Source organism: Callithrix jacchus, chromosome 18 (assembly GCF_049354715.1).
Source record: "Callithrix jacchus isolate 240 chromosome 18, calJac240_pri, whole genome shotgun sequence".
NCBI classification, from domain to species: Eukaryota; Metazoa; Chordata; class Mammalia; order Primates; family Cebidae; genus Callithrix; species Callithrix jacchus.
This window is the reverse complement of record NC_133519.1, coordinates 9,450,120-9,466,055: the sequence shown is the minus strand read 5'-3', so window position 1 is coordinate 9,466,055 and position 15,936 is coordinate 9,450,120. Positions and strand designations below refer to the sequence as shown.

At 40.9% G+C, this 15,936-nt stretch overlaps 2 non-coding genes across 2 annotated transcripts; one reads left to right on the top strand and one right to left on the bottom strand.

Moving 5' to 3' along the window:
• The first annotated feature begins 11,198 nt into the window (after positions 1–11,198).
• On the top strand, positions 11,199–11,362 carry LOC144580291 (U1 spliceosomal RNA). The gene has a single exon (XR_013529584.1). It is a non-coding gene; the product is annotated as a U1 spliceosomal RNA (small nuclear RNA).
• Positions 11,363–14,170: 2,808 nt separating this feature from the next.
• LOC118149378 (U1 spliceosomal RNA) lies at positions 14,171–14,334 on the bottom strand. Its single transcript, XR_004736755.1, has one exon. It is a non-coding gene; the product is annotated as a U1 spliceosomal RNA (small nuclear RNA).
• Positions 14,335–15,936: the final 1,602 nt, after the last annotated feature.

The following is a 15,936-nucleotide window of genomic DNA, read 5'->3' as shown; positions in this document are numbered from 1 at the left end:
TCAAGTATCTTCAAAGGAGGAAAGGAGAATTTTTCTGCACTTATTTTGTGTATGAGCCACTTCCTTTTTTTCTTTTTTTCTTCTTTTTTTGTTGTTTGTTTGTTTGTTTTGGAGACGGAGTTTCCTCTTGTTGCCCAGGCTGGAGTGCAATGGCGCCTCTCGGCTCACCGAAACCTCCGCCTCCTGTGTTGAAGCGATTCTTCTGTCTCAGCCTTCCAAATAGCTGGGATTACAGGCATCCGCCACCATGTCTGGCTAACTTTATATTTTTTACTAGAGATGGGGTTTCTCCATGTTGGTCAGGCTGGACTGGAAGTCCCAACTTCAGGTGATCTGCCCACCTTGACCTCCCAAAGTGCTGGGATCACAGGCGTGAGCCACCATGCCCAGCCTTCCTTTTTTTTTTTTTTTAGCACAATTTTTTCATGGATTGTTGTCTGTGGAACAGTTTGCAAAAAAGAATTACTTTTAGTAATTAGTGAGGTAGTGATTTGTTTTTTAATTATTTAAAACGCTATTTTGTGTTTTTTGTTTCTTTTTAAAGTTGGAAAGTATTCATATTCGTTCTTTTAAAGACTGCGTTACCCACAATATATGTCATTTAAATCGTTTCCTTTATGAGAGGTTTGAGAGTAAGATAAAATGGAGAAAGGTGAGATGACACTGCTGTCATCATCCTCTACGGAAACTTCACGGATGGAAGGGAAACTGTACTCACTTGTCAGAGATCTCACAATTAACAGTTACACACTATAATGTTGCTGGACATTTAATACAACTTTCAGACACGTTTTCCACGCCTGCCTCCAAGTGAAAACAATTGTATCAATACTATACGTAATGCAAGTTAAAGCACACTGAGTAATATTTATATATTTTTTTCTTTTCTTAATTCAAGCCCCAGATTTTAATTGACATAATACACAATTTCAAACGGGCTTACTTCATATAATAAACCTTCTGTTAACAACCTTTTAGCAAGATGATTCCTGCAAAGATGAACTACCTTTGAGGAGAAACTCTTTAAAATTACATAATGGCATCTTTTGCAAAAGACACTAACGAGTATGGTGTAAAATATGACATTTCAAGTAAAAGCTCAGGTTAAAATCGATTCTCACTTTTTAGGGACACAATCTACTTTATTCAGAGAATATTATGGGAACTAACGTGAAGTACCTGCCATATTTGGACGAGTCCACAACAGTCTGCTTTGCAGATTCATAAAGGATGCGGATAAGCAGGGAGCACCTTCCATGACTCCAGTTTCTTGCACAAGCATGTCATTTCCAAATATTTTGAAGCTCTCCTACTTGTATTTTTCTCATACTGGTTTTCTGTCTTAAAAGTAATTTTCAGTGTATTTTAAATGCAGTATAACCAAAAGCTCCTAAGTGATTGAGAAACGAGCAAAAATAAGACTGCATTTTCTGTTAATACTCTCATATCCCTATTCACAAACTACAACCCACTGTCAGCCTATCTCTTCCTCTTGGCAGATTACAACAAAGAGGCATCATAATTATTCAAAGACTAGATGCTTATGTTCAAATTACTCTTTGCTACTTGGACAAACTTTTTCTCTTTTGTTCAAATGATGTATATATTTTTCTCTTTCTGTTAAAATTTCTTGAGTTGCTTTGGCTATTATGAAATGTATAACATTTTCTGAAAAAATTAATAATAAAAATATTTTCCATAAATGGCTTTTATTCAGTAGCAAAGGAATAATTAAAATTATTAAATTGAAGGAGAGGTCTGGTGCAGTGGCTCATGTCTGTAATCCCAGTACTTTGGGAGGTCGAGGTGGGTAGATCACTTGAGCTGAGGAGTTCAAGACCATGGTGAAACCCCATCTCTACTAAAAATAGAAAAATTAGCCAGGTGTGGTGGCACATGCCTGTAATCCCAGCTACTTGGGAGGCTGAGACAGGAGAATCACTTGAACCTGGGAGGCAGAGTTTGCAGTGAGCAGAGATCAGGCCACTGCACTCTAGCTTGGGTGACAGAGTGAGACTCTGTCTCAAAACAAAAAATTAAAATAAGATAAAATAAAAAACTACATATATAAATTGAAGGAGAGATATCATATACTTCATTTTTATTAATGTCGGTCAAATATTCCCAGTTGATTTTCAGTGCTTAGACTGTAGAAATTACATCTCATATACCTTCTATATGACACAGTATTATGCTAGATACCTGGTAAGTTAATGGGATGGTTAAATTTGCTCAAGGAACAGTTGTTTAAGGCTTCCTATGGCACCTATTCCTTGAAGATTTTTATTTAGAAAAAAAACAATTTCTCTGAGAATGCTCCTTTATAATAAAGCGTTGTTAGGAATTACAATAATAGCAATAAGGTGGAGAAAGCGCAGGATGTATGTTCAGAGAATGTGAGTCTAAGTTCTGCCACTCAGGTTACTAGTAGTTTCACCATTAGCAATTTAGATAACTTGTCTAAGACTCATTTTTCTCATCTTTAATGTTTTAGTAATAGACCCAATCTTTCAATATCATTGTGGAGATTAAGTGAAATCATGAATGTGCACACGTGGAGGGAACATCTAGTGTGCCTCATGTTCTAAGTGGGAAAAATGACCACGAATTAACAAATACACAGAAAATAAAATATCAAAGCATGTAACAGAGAGAAAATTATCTTTAGCTAAGTATGTCCAAGACAAAGGAGGTGGTATATAAACTGTAGGTTGCCTCGGTCTATCAGTACCTCTCACACCTCTGTAAAGAACCATCTGAGACTGGGCGATTTATAAAGAAAAAGGGTTGAATTAACTCAGAGTTCTGCATGGCAAGGGAGGCCTCAGGCAACTTACAATCATAGCAGAAGGCAAAGGGGAAATAAGGCACATCTTACTTGATGGCAGGATGGGAGGAAAATGCTACACTTTTAATCCATCAGCTCTTATGGGAACTCACTCACTCTCAGGAGAACAGCACGGGGAAAACTGCCCTGATAACCCAATCACCTCCCACCTGATCCCTCCCCTGATACAATAGGGGAATTACCATTTGAGATGAGGTTTGGGTGGAGCCACAGAGCCAAACGATACACTTTGCAGAATGTTGAAAGTAGAACCCAGTGCCATGCATTTCAGGTGGAAGGGGATATGTGAATAAAGGTCAAAGTGTAGTGAACAGAAGGGAAGCTACGTCAGAGGAGAGGAGTAGGCATCTTTGGGAAATGATGAGAAACTTGCCTTGAAGAAGGCTGTAAAGGTAAATTGACATAGATCTGAGGGGACACCAGTACTACACTAAGAATTTTAGATTTATTTTTGTAAAGAAGGAAATGGATGGTACGAGCTTTGGGTGGTAGAAGCTCTAGGACATATGAATTACTGGATAAGTATTAATGGAAGATGAAGGTGGAATTCAGATAATTTCAAGATTGCCTGAAATGTGATACTGGTAACAGGAAAGAGAGCGAAGAGGAATAGGGCAGACAGATTTCAAGTATAGAACTGGAAAAACGATGATTAATAGAGAACATTATAAATATATCTAGGAAATCAAATAAATTTAAAGACATATACATTTGGCAGAGTCATACATTAACACTTGTCTGTGTTTGAATTGACTGGGATTCTTTAATCATGAACACATTTTGTGATTTCAAGTTTATTTCCCAATGAGACAGGAATTTTTTAAAAAAAGGAGAATTAAGCCTTTGGTTGGATGTTGATTTTAGGAGCTATGGTAAATAGCTGTCTATTGTGTTCACCTCATTGTATTTTGCTAATTGCAATAGAATAAGAGCAGCTTTAAATGTCTACTTCTGAAATAAGAAAACATAGGATTGCACAGATTAATTCTCATATCATTTAGTTCAAGTTATTTGTTTTATAGAGGCCCAGATGACTGAAGTATACTGAGCTAGTTCTTCAAAAGCTGGATTGGTAATCTTTCTAAAACATGGTTTAAAACCTTCTTATTTTATTGTAGAAAACATCACAGTATATGACAATAAAGAAAATAATGACATTAAGAGGATTCACGAATACTACCTACCTTCCCAGTGATTCCTTAGATAGGTTTTTAATGCTTTACCCAGGTCCTAAAATGTTTACACACTTGCTAAAAGACCTAGGTTAAAAATGGAATCATTTCTAGAGACTGAAATTTCAAAGAAGAAAAATTGGGAAAAAAACAAAATCTAAATTGCCACAACAACAAAAAGAAAAATCAGCACATGACCTTTCTTCTTGAAATAATTTTTAAGATTATATTTGCTAAATTTACTATTAAACCAACTAAAAAATATCAATCTAAAAAATCTAGTAGCAAAACAGAAGGCTGATGAATCACATCACTACATGAAGAACACTTCTTTCTCAGCATTGTACTTTTGCATATATACATGGAAAAGAGAAAAACAAATATGAAAATGCAAAGCTAAGAGTTACCAAATAAGCATCTCGATTTCATCATGCACAGTTATATATAAGATGAATATTGTTTTAAAGGGGTTTGACTTTTCAACTTTTTAAATGTATTTAAAAAATTAAAAAATGCAAAAGACTGGGTCCAGATATGCAATGACACTAACACTGATAAATATATAAACAGTGAAAATAAATATATTGAACAATGTTAAATATTTTCATTTCCGTGTTTTTCAATTTTAAAAATCATATCTGTCTTTGAAAAATATAGAAATATTACTAACCTTACTTTTATGTTTTAGAAAATTTGTTTATTTCTAATTCCTTAAGTACTTTTCTTTTTATTCAAATCAAACACTTCTGTCTGAATCTTTTTCCTCCTTGAATGATTTGGAATGTAAGTCTGTAGAAGATAGCTTTTTTTTTTTTTGGATTACTTACTTGATGCAACACAAAAGAGGACAACTTTCCCCAATAAAAGATAATACCTGAAACAGGTCAAGCATTTTGTGCAGATTTTGACTTGGTGCACCCATTCAATAGCAACAACAACAACAAACAAAATAACACTACCATGATTTTAAAGCAAGCTTGCGAAGTTGGCAGCAAGATGGTGGCATCAGCAACATACGATGTGAAGCAAACCACGCTTCTCCAGAAACGATTTAAAATTAAAATAATAAAATGATGACTTAAAATAATTTCCAAGTTCTTTCTGAAGCAGTTTGCAAGAGACAATGCATAGCATCAAATGCCTATGTTAGTAACATTTAACATAATTATACTATAAAACATAAAGACCTTTTAAAAAATCCAATAGAATAGGTTGAAAGAAAGCAGAAAGAAGTAATGATAAAAACAAAAGCAAAATTTAACGAGGTAGAATCAGCACAGTCATCATTTTAAAAGTTGAGCCTTAGAAAACAAAACACTTAGCTAACCCAATTAAAAAGTGGACGTGCTAATACATGATATTTGAAGTTATAAGGTATAAATACTTTGTAAAAAATTTATAAAAACATAGAAAACAGCTTTTCTAACAATTCGCAAATGTGCTTGCCAATCCAAGAAATTGATAGTTTTGTATGAAAATAAAATTTCCAAATTGACTTCAGTCAATCTTCAGAACATCTAAAAGAATTCTCAAAAAGAGAAGAAATAATTAATATATTCAAAAAGTCTCCTCCATATTAAAACACCAGGTCTTTATACTTTTCTAGAACAAATAACAAAACTATGCAAGAATAGACAATCTCAATCTCCTTTTCCACATTACAGAAAAGGAAGACTTCTAATCATTTCCATAAACTGACTTGAAAATTTGACAAACATTTCACAAAAAAGTTTTAAATTCTAATTTATAATATAATATCTGATTTTTAATTATAACATTGTAAAAATATTGCAATATTAGCATTAAACTATTAAATAATTTTAAATAGCAAGAATAAAACAATTATGTTTAATAATCAAGAATAAAAGGGTATTTTAATATTATGAAATATATTAAGATACTGAATTATATTAAAGAAATACAAGGATAAGAATATTGCTATTTCCGTAGTGTTTATCTACCCTTGTGTAACAAACTATTTCAAAACTTAAACAACAACCAATTTATTGTCTTATGATTTTGTGGGTCAGAAATATAGAGCAGGATTTTGTTGGAGAATATGTCAATTTTTCATATCATTGACTGGGATCACTCAGGGAAATCAACACATATCTGGGCTAGTCTAGAAGATTTTACAACAATTTCACTCATATAACTGGTTTATTGTCATAAAGTAGACTGACAGAGGAATCACCTGGGTGCCATTCATTTCCTGTACGTCTCTAGGCATTCTCCCCAGGAAAGTAACTATACTTTCTTCACTGTGGCTTAGAACTGCCATCCTCTAAAACACTAAGCCTAGAAACTGTTAAAACCTTATCTCTACTATAATCAATTGGCCAAAGCAGTCCCGTAGTCTAGGCTGAAAAGAAGGAAACACAGACCCCACCTCAATTAAAGAAAATCAAATAATTTGTGGCCATTTAAATTTCCTGCAGAGGTAGACAATGCATTTAAAAATAATCATAGCGATTTAACAAGGTTTTAAAAAATGGCTGTGTTAAAGTTAGGAATTAGACACAGATGCTGCCATCTTCACTATTATTGTGTTAGCCCATATAATAGGCAAGAGAAAGCAAATAGAGTCCTAATAATTAAACAAATACATTGATTTGAAAATTATATTGTTATAGGTGGAAAATTTAAAAGAATATGTGGAAAAGCTAAAATCAGCAATATAATTAAATGGTTTATAAGATCAACATACAAATATTAATAGCCTTCACGTATATAAACAAAACAGTTAGAATACACAATGAAGACCTCATTTGCAATGGCAAAAATTTTTAGAGGTAAGATAAAATGTCACACGTATACATTAAAAAAATCCAAAACTTACAAGAAGAAACTCTAAAACATTGGAAAAACATACAAAAGATAATACATTTTGTAAAATAAAAAAACATGCGTTTTTGACAAAAGTCTTAAAATTACAAAGACGTTAAACATTCCCTACATTAATTTATAACACATATATATTTATATAATTATAATTTATGATCTATAAATTATGTTCTCTAAATTAAAAACATCACTGGGCTTCTTATTTACTACGGCAAGACAAAGTGATTATTAGGGTCATGGGGAAGAACAGCCCAAACAAGAACAGGCAGAACAATTCTGCAAAAAAAGAAGAGTGTGAGAAGGGAGAAGGTCCACCAGTATTCAAACACTGTGACACTGTGTATAAGGAACAGAATAGAAATCCAGAGATTGATTCAATTTTGTATAGAAATATGTCATCAAAAGGCAAAATGATAAAATAAATAGTAAAAATGAGTGAACTTAAAGTTGTTCTTTGATAAACAACCATTTTTAAAAAGCTAAAAATATACAAATTTCTGAAAGCTTCACTTTATACCAAAACAAAAAGTTACCAGAAAAATTATTCTTTCTTATAATACACACAAGAATATATTCTCAATGGTTTAAGAATAAGAATGTAAAAATTAAAGCAGAGATTTTCTTTTTAGTACCTAGTGGAAATTTCCTAGTATAAAACATACCAGGAAAAACAATTGAGAAAAATGGTTTAGGAAACTAATATTGGAAACTGTCTCCAATTGTTTAGGCAGTAGAGAGTAGACAGTATAACGCTCAGATCACTGAAAGAAGATAGTATTACAAGTGGGCACCGTAACTGCCCTGGGTCTTGCCTCGGAAAAATTACCTTTCTGCAGCACAGTGAGCTGGATTCCAGGCTGAGCCTGTTCCCGTTGAGCCGCAGCAAAGCAGTCACAGGGTTTGAGGCAGCTAAACGTATCTATCGTGAAGAAAGTGGAGAGGAGGATGCTGCACATGTGAGGGTTTGAGAACTGTATGTGAAGGGTCTCCATGAATCCTTGAGCAAGAGATGTGCTGAGCATGTGCAAGACACAACTACACGAGGCTTACTAGGAATTATCCGCTATTGGGATGGGATTGGAAATAGCAGAGATCTAATTCAACGGAGACTTTGTTAACATGTTAACATCACAGACATCTAAATAAAATGCCAGAAGACATCTCCTTGATGGTCAAGCAGCACATCCGACGGAGTGTGAGATCATTGGACTGAAAGAGCTTGGTCATGGCAAAGAAGGCCTCGGCCGCCTCCGTGGTCCCCAGATGCTCTCCGTGGTTTATGAGATAAAGGATCTTGGTGAGGATGTGGGCACTTTGCCGAGGGTTGATGGGAGTTTCATTAAGTGCATGGGCCTCTTGGAGTATGGCTCTCTTCTCAAGGTGCTGGAGTGGGTTGGAGCCTCCACTTGACTCCTCGTCCTTCTTGTCAAATTTTTTTAACGTGGTGGAGCCAGTGGGACACAGCAGCAACTCAATGCTTGCCAGGTGCGGCACGGAGTGGCGGGGCAACAGAAGTTCTACAGGGACCGTCGATCGAGGATTCTTTAAACAGTATCTAAAATGGCTGACACTAGCCTTTAAGTGCACCAGAATGATCCCCTTATAAATTGTGCTTTTCTCAATGGCTTAAATACTTAGTTACCTTAGTGAAAAGACACTAGCTTAGGCCAGGCACGGTGGTTTATACCTGTAATCCCAACACTGTGGGACACTGGCCACTGAGGTGGGTGGATCCCCGAAGCCCAAGAGTTTGAGACGAACCTGGGCAACATGATAAAACCCTGTCTCTACAAAAAGAAAAAGGAGAAAAACAAAGGTGGTAGAAATATAACACACACAAGAATGATAATCATGAGGACAATCTGTATTCCAGAAGAGTAAGGGAGCCTGTCCATTAGGAAGCCAACTGAAACCTCTCATCCAGTTCACTCCAGGGTGTGGTGTCACAGGCCTGTAGTCCCAGCTACTAGGGAGAATGAGTAAAAGGATTGCTTGAATTCGTGAGGTCAAGGCAGAAGTCAACCCTGATCATGCCACTGCAGTCCAGCCTGGGTGACAGTGAGACCCTGTCTCAGAAACAAACACAGAAAACCCACAGAAACAAACAGCAACAATTTCAGATTGTCACCTCACTCTGAAATGACTGTGGCAAACACCACTGTGCTATTGGGAAATTAAAAGGAACACACTTCCTCCTGCTGTCAGCCCGCCCTCCTGCTCTAACAAGTCTGTGATGGGTTAAAATGCCCAAAAGCTGATGTACTCAAATGATAATACACTTTCCTGTTCTGCACCCGCATTTATTTTTGTCTGAGGTCACCATCCAGGTCCTATACATGTCGAAGGGAATGGAGTGATGAAGGGCAGCATCCTTTAGGATGTTTGAATATATATATGGCTCTGAAGAAACCCAACATTGGGCGAGTTCGCTCAAACTTTTCACGAGGCCTGACCACCACTCTATTTTAGATAAAGATTCTATTGGGGCAAAACCTGACAATTATGTGCCTGGCCATCAAAAAGATAACTCCTTGCATTTTGTGGGGAGAACACTTTTGCCTGAAGGGAGTGTTTCTTCCCAGGATCACAAATCTTTCTGTAACCTTAGGGAACATTGCTGATGAAAACCAGGCACGGTGGCTCTGGCCTGTTATCCCAGTGACGCGGGGGCTGAGGTGGGAGAATCACTTCAGCCCAGGAGTTCGAGGCTGCAGTGAGCTGTGATGGTGCCATTGCTCTCCAGCCTGGGCAACAGAGTCAGACGCTGTCTCTGAAAAAAAAAGAAAAAGAAAAAGAAAGGAAAATATTGCTGATAAAATTGCGGCTTCCTTTGCAGCTCAACAAAAAGCTATTCACTGGCTAAGGTTGTACTAGATAATCATATGGCTTTAGTGATCAATTCAGCTGAGCAGATGTGTGTGGGTGGCAAATACCTTCTGTTGCATATACATAAATATTTCCCATGAAGTAGAACCTTCTCTTGAAAAAATTAGAAAGAAGCCAGTTGGCTCTAAGAAATCCCTGAAGAAGAACTGGGATTTGATGTTTTCCCTGCTCTTTTCAGCTGGCTGCCTAATGGAGCAGCTTCCCTTACTGTTCTGGCACACAGGTTCTCTTTGTGATTATCATGCTTGTGTGCATTATATTTCTACTACTCAAACTGTTAATCTTGTGTATTTCTCATTGCTTACTTCTTCCGAGAAACTAAATTTGTGGTACTCTGAAGACTAGAGACGTTTCAACAAGTGACAGCAACTATGGAATTGACCGAGATCTCTCTCTTTTTCTTTTTTTTTCCATTCTGTGATGACATGAATTCAGCTACCGGGCGCTGTTAAAACTTCATCAGTGAGAGGACGCCTTTCCTCCCTGGCTCCCGGTGCAGGACAGGAATATCTGGGAATGAGTCTTTCTGGCAAAGAGAAGCACCTTGGCCCTGCTCTTGATTGTCAACACTTTCAAGAAAAGTTTCATCTAAAGGGAGAAAGAGGAAAGAAGAGAACTTTTATGTGAGGAATGTGAGCCTTTTCAAATTCTCAGGCCCAGAAAGGCATTACATTGAGACAGCAACCATGCTCCGCTTTCTTTTTGTACAATGCTGTATTTCAAAACAAAAACAACCAAACCTACAAGGTTCACGAAATTGGACAGTTGTCTTTATGACACCACTACTGGTAAACCAGGAGGACTGCTGGTGTGCAGACATCTGAGCAGCTCCTCTAGTTTCATAGATATAATCTCTCTGATATGCAAGGGCTTCCAATTTTAAGCTCAATGCTACTTCACAAAGAGAACCATGTTTGAAAGGAACCGGTTTTCTGTAATCCTAAACGTTCTAATCTGCGAATTAAAAGCCGTGATTTGAGGACGGTGCACAGGCTTCCAGCTGGCCGCCACTGGCGGAAGTTAAGCAGTCCTTTCTTTGGGGGACACCAGCTGCGGGGGGTCTCGGCGCACCGCCCCAGGGGACAAGGGCGGGAGGGAAAGGAGGGAGAGGCAGAGTCACTGAGTGGTGAGGGAGCTGGTTGGTCGGTTGAGTGGCGGAGGGTGGAGCGGAAGTGTAGACAGCCACTGGGAAAGACAGTCGGTGACATCACGGAGACGGCGACTTCTATGCAGATGAGGCAGCGCAGGGGCTGCTGCTTGGACACCTGCTGCTTTGCCAGGAGTCTTTTCTGTTTTGTGGGAGCCAGTCCAGGACCACTGGTCGGACCTGAGAGTCCCAGCTGTGTGTCCGGGCTAGGAGGGCTGGGGGTCCGGTGCCCGCGGCGAGTGACCGTGCGTGTAAAGGGTGAGGCGTATGAGGCTGTGGCGGGGCGGAGGCGTGTGAACTCATACTTACCTGGCAGGGGAGATACCATGATCACGAAGGTGGTTTTCCCAGGGCGAGGCTTATCCATTGCACTCCGGATGTGCTGACCCCTGCGATTTCCCCAAATGTGGGAAACTCGACTGCATAATTTGTGGTAGTGGGGGACTGCGTTCGCGCTTTCCCCTGATTTTTCGCGGTACCCAAAAAAAGAAATACAGCAAATTCTCACTAGTTTTCGCAATCTGATTTACGTCCAACTGTTCTTGCTTGTAAGGCTGGGAAGCACCTAAAAGAACGTGTCGCTATTTTTTGTTGGAGAATTAAGGACTGACTGCTTACCGATGGCCTCAGGGCTTCCCTTTCCACCTTCTCTTCTACCTTCTATCGAGGTTGCTCTTTGGCCTGCTGTCTGGGGTCTCACGCTCTGTGAAAACTTTCGTGTTTTTCCTCCTACCCTCTCAGTCACCTTTTAGAGTTCCTGGGATTTCTGTGCTACTGAGGAATGTGTTCTCACCTCAGAGGGCCAGGTGGAAACTACGCAGACGGGCGCTCATCTCTGGGATCTAAGCAGGGCCTTTGAGGCTCTTAGTGTCCCCTTCGGTTGTAGACACATCACGCTTCCTTCGCGTAGGGGAACGGCTCTGCCGCCCAGGTGCCCCTGCGCAGATTCGTGGAGGCCCACAGGTCAGAACCGCAATCTCACCTGTCAGCGGAAATGCGCTGCCATCCTCCCTGAAATAGAAGGCCGGACGTTTGATGAGCCGGGTTCAGTTTCCCTACTATCTCCTGTCGTTTGTCTTTCTTCAGACTTCACCTAAGTGGCACTTTCCTTGCTTGATGGATCGCTTCCACATCCTACATCCATTGCCCGGCAACGTTCTCGACAGCACCCCGACCCATCCCTCCCACCCCCCCGGCCGCCTCTTCCTATTTCTGCCGCCTGTGTCCTCCCCGTCCCTCTTTCTTCAGGCCCTCGCGTATCGCCTTCATGGACGGAAAATACTTAGCTCTCTCTCAACCTGTGGTGTGCACCTGACACGCATCAGCACCCTGGCAGATTCCTGAATCCCCCTTCTCAAATGGCGTTGTCAGTTCATCTCTTTAACTCCCACGAGTATCTCATTGGTTTTGTCCCTGCTGCATGGACACGAATATTCCACTACACAAGAAAGCCCCAGGCCTGGTGATGGCGCTTCTGGGCATTTTGCCAGCATCTCCTAGGGTGTGTCTTTTGACCCCACCCACTTCTGATTTGTAATGTCCTGCTGAATAGAAACTCCCTGGCCCACACTGAAAAAACAGGGAGGACGGGGTCAGGGTGGGTGCCGGTTGTGGTGGGGGGTGGCGGTGGGACGGCCTATGGCACTGATACATCCGCATGTCCCGAGAAGCCTCTACCATTCCTACCAGGGTGCAGGTGCAGAAACCCTTTGGCTCCAAAGAAAACCGGCGAGAAAGCACAGGATGTTCACGGAGCGTTCAGGACACTGCGAGTGGAAGCCGTATGCCCTACGGACTGATGCAGTTGGATGAAGATGAGCCATTTACTTTTTTTTTTTTTTGAGACGGAGTTTTGCTCTTGTTACCCAGTGCAATGGCGCGATCTCGGCTCACCGCAACCTCCGCCTGCTGGGTTCAGGCAATTCTCCTGCCTCAGCCTCCTGAGGAGCTGGGATTACAGGCACGCGCCACCATGCCCAGCTAATTTTTTGTATCTTTAGTAGAGACGGGGTTTCACCATGTTGACCAGGATGGTCTCGATCTCTTGACCTCGTGATCCACCCGCCTCGGCCTCCCAAAGTGCTGGGATTACAGGCGTGAGCCACCGCGCCTGGCCGAGCCATTCCCCAGCAGCAGACACTGCCTTGCTCAAACATAAAATACATGAATCAAAACCAAAGTAACTTTCAGTGCTTTACTGATGAGCAAACAGGTTTTGAGAAGGTTGAAGAAATGTCCCTTATTGGGGGGAAAAGGGGAGGGCCAGTGGGAGGGGGAGGTGGGGAGGGATAGCCTGGGGAGAAATGCCAAATGTGGGTGAAGGGGAAAAGGAAAGCAAAGCACACTGCCATGTGTGTACCTACTCAACTGTCTTGCATGCTCTGCTCATGTACCCCCAAACCTAAAATCCAATAAAAAATTTAAAAGAAATAAATTTAAAAAAAGAGAAATGTCCCTTGTTTCGTGACCATCATCAATAATGTATGCTTCTAGTTTCTGAACAAAAGCAGCCCACGAATCCAGTGGCTAAGAACTGCTGGGATATTGGTTTCCAGGCCCATCAAACATACCGAGGTTCTGACAAAGACGTGGGCTTCTGTCTGCCTTTGGGAAGGCCGATTCCTCAGACAAAAATTTTTTAAAAAAGATTTCTTCTTGAAAGCATTAATGATCAAAAGCTTAGGGTGTCCCTCTTTGCCAGAAAGTCTCATTCCCTGATAGCCATCCCACACGGGACGGGAGGAAAGGAGCCGCCGCCTCTCTGAGGAATTTTTAAGAGTGCCTAAAAGTCCAATGGAAAGGGCATTACACCAGGTGCGGGGCTCACACCTGTAATCCCAGCACCTGACGAGGCCGAGGTGGGTGGATCACCTGAGTCCTGGAGTTCCAGACCAGCCTGGGCAACATGGCAAAACCAGACCTCTACTGCAAAACAAAAATTAACCAGCTACTCAGGAGGCTGAGGCATAAGAATCATTTAAACCTGGGAAGCGGAAGTTATAATGAGTTAAGATTGCACCACTGCACTCCAGCCTGGGTGATAAAGTGAGACTCTCAAAAAGAAGAGCATCACAGTGAACAGAGAAGAGAGAAGAAAGAGAGAGAGAGGCCTCTCTGATAGCAGATAGAGAGACCTCGGATTCTGATAACAGAATGTCCAACGGAAACAAAGTTTTGAAGTTAACGAACAGCAAGTCACACTATAAAACCACTGCAAAGCTTCGTACTTTAGCAAAAAGGAAAAAACTGTCTACTCTTTAAACGGCAAAAGACCAGGGGAAAGCGCGAACGCAGTCCCCCACTACCACAAATTATGCAGTCGAGTTTCCCACATTTGGGGAAATCGCAGGGGTCAGCACATCCGGAGTGCAATGGATAAGCCTCGCCCTGGGAAAACCACCTTCGTGATCATGGTATCTCCCCTGCCAGGTAAGTATGAGTTCACACGCTTCCGCCCCGCCACAGCCTCATACGCCTCACCCTTTACACGCACGGTCACTTGCCGCGGGCACCGGACCCCCAGCCCTCCTAGCCCGGACACACAGCTGGGACTCTCAGGTCCGACCAGTGGTCCTGGACTGGCTCCCACAAAACAGAAAAGACTCCTGGCAAAGCAGCAGGTGTCCAAGCAGCAGCCCCTGCGCTGCCTCATCTGCATAGAAGGCGCCGTCTCCGTGATGTCACCGACAGTGCCTTCCCAGTCCCGTCTGCTCCTCCGCCACTCAGCCTACCAACCCGCTGCCGGAGCCGGCGGGGAAGTGACGTCGGCCTCTCAGTTCCCTCCCTCCCGCCCCCGGTCTGTTCTCTCCCAAAGAAGCAGGTCCTCATCCTATGTTATCAAGCACCCTTTCGGCGGCCAGCTGGACCCTGCGCACCCTTCTTCAAAGAATGGCTTTTAATTTGCAGACTAGAACGTTTAGGATTACAAGGAAAACTGGTTCTTTTCACATATGATTATCCTGGTGATGTAGCATTCCCCTTTAAATTGAAAGTCCTTCAATATCAAAGAGAACCCGTGTTTCAATAAGCAACCACCAATGACAGCACAAGAAAACCACTGCAAATCCTAATGCCTTCGCCTTGATTTAATGTGTGTTTACCTTTAGAGGATTCCTTTAGAAAAGTGTCTCTAACTGATTGGAGTTCAGGAATTCCTCCATTTTTGTTTCTGTCTTATTGTCTTCAGTTAAGTTTATGCACTATTAAATGAAATATTAGTAAAATAAAAATAGAGTCTAAGCTCAATTTTACAAAAACATATTTATATATGGCCTTCTTTATTGATTTTCTTCTGCGGGGGTGGGCAGGGGGCAGTCTAGCTAAAACATACATTCTTCTCTCTGTAGATACAGCAGAAGAACACGACTCCATCAGCGTTGCCCCAATGTTAACAAAAGTGATTTTGAACTTAAGGTGATCAGAAATCTTATATATCTGTACTTTTTCTGTACTGTTGGTATGTCTATGCTAAGCATGTATGATTTTTAAAAAGTAACTTTAAATGGTTTGGAATAAAAGTATGTACATGTGCGAATAGTACTTAATTCCAGGTAGTGGAAATATGGATGACTGGTTATTTTTGTCTTTCTGTATCTTATATTTTTAAATGGAAAATCTCAATGACCTGGAAGTGAACGAACAGATTAGACATGAAAGGGGTGTGGGGCAGGTGAGAGGAACATGTGAAGGGAGGACAAACCCGGTTCTGGCAGGAATCGTGTTTAAGTTGAAGGTTTCTGGGGAGCAGTTGTTGGGAGAGAAGGATATGGGGGGACAGGAGAATCATGAAAATATTTAGGACAGTGTACTGCCTGTCATCATTTTTCCTCCTTTTGCATTTCTTCAAAAGAAATACACGGACTTACATTTCTTTTCAAGCATATGTACCATTTGTGTTTTTCTTTTATTAATGAAACTGGTGGGTTTATCTTGCTGGTTGCCCAGAAAAGTCAATGGAGCTGAGAACAGCAGGCTTCCTGCAATAGGGAAAGGATCTAATGCATGCAGAGCCAGCCAAGCAACAGGACAGAGGTTCATTA